Source organism: Perognathus longimembris, chromosome 18, assembly GCF_023159225.1.
Source record: "Perognathus longimembris pacificus isolate PPM17 chromosome 18, ASM2315922v1, whole genome shotgun sequence".
Classification (NCBI taxonomy): domain Eukaryota; kingdom Metazoa; phylum Chordata; class Mammalia; order Rodentia; family Heteromyidae; genus Perognathus; species Perognathus longimembris.
The window spans coordinates 25,355,119-25,356,480 of record NC_063178.1 but is presented as its reverse complement, the minus strand read 5'-3'; the positions used below and the strand labels follow the sequence as shown (position 1 = coordinate 25,356,480).

The window sequence follows — 1,362 nt, the reverse complement described above, 5'->3', positions numbered from 1 at the left end:
ATTTTTTTAGTTCTGCATATATTTTAGATATGAGGCCTTTGTCCGTTGAATGGCCGGTAAAGATCTTCTCCTAGTCTGTGTAGCCCTCATATACTTTTAAGTTTATTTTATTTTTTAATTAGCATATATTAGCAATAGAAGGGTGTTAGTGATAATTTTATACATTTTGGCTATTATGAACAATATTACAATAAGCACAGATTATGCAGTGTCTTTCTGGCATATTGATTTATACTCATTTGGATCATTGCTCAATAATGGTACAGTAGGGTCATAGGTAGGTCTATTATAGAAATATCCATACCAATTTCCATAGTGGTTGTTCTGTGAGGTACTCCCCCCTCCCCATTTGTTGTTTGTTACTTGATAGCTGCCATTTTGACTAGTAGGAGATGGATAATGATATTGACTATTTCTTCATGTATCTATTAGCCATCTGCATTTCTTCTGAGAACTGTCTTGTCAGCTTATTTGCCTATTTATTAGGTGGATTATTTATTCTTTCTCTTTTACATTTGGAGCTATTTGTGTATTCTGGATATTAAACCTTTATCCAGTAATTACTGACATTTTGTTTGAATTATTTCTTTTTCTAGGTTCACAATGCTAGAAATTATTTTAAACTTTTTTTGGGCCAAACCTTAGACTTCTGTTTCCTTTTACTTTTTCTTTTCCCTAGCCCATGTTTTCCCATTTACAATACAGACCAGGAACAGGGCCTGGGCTGAGGTGTGTATGCAGTAGGTTTACTCTGCCTCCTCTTTCTGTACAGTCAGTGTAAGAGCACAGCCCATGGCAAGCACCCAGAAGCCTTCTCTTTTTTATATACTCTCATTAGATCTTTTATTCTTTTTTTTATTAATTAAATTGTGTGGACAAGGTGTTATGCAGAAGGGTACAGTTACATAATAAGGCAGTGAGTACATTTCTTGTGATATCTTACATATCTTATTAGATCTTTTTCTGTATTAATTATTATTTGGAGGTGGGATTTTGAATTGTGACCCTTTCCAGAAGTTTTCTTCTTTTCCATTTTTTTCCTTTATTGTCAAAGTGAAGTACAGAGGCGTTACAGTTTCATATGTAAGGCCGTGAGTACCTTTCTTGTTCAACTTGTTACCTCCTCCCTCATTTCCCCACCTCCCCCTCTCACCTTTCCCTCTTCCCCCACCCCATGAGTTGTACAGTTGGTTTACACAAAATGGTTTTGCAAGTATTGCTTTTGGAATAGTTTGTCTTTTTATCATTTGTCTCTCAATTTTGGTATTCCCTTAATATTTGATAAAGGAGCTAAAAAAAAATAGGATGGAAGAAAGATAGCCTCTTCAACAAATGGTGCTGGCAAAACTGGTTCAACACCTA

The 1,362-nt window shown here is 35.2% G+C and overlaps 1 non-coding gene across 1 annotated transcript; it reads right to left on the bottom strand.

Moving 5' to 3' along the window:
• Positions 1-680: 680 nt before the first annotated feature.
• On the bottom strand, positions 681-812 carry LOC125367380. The gene has a single exon (XR_007214072.1). It is a non-coding gene; the product is annotated as a small nucleolar RNA SNORA51 (small nucleolar RNA).
• Between the last annotated feature and the right edge of the window lie 550 nt (positions 813-1,362).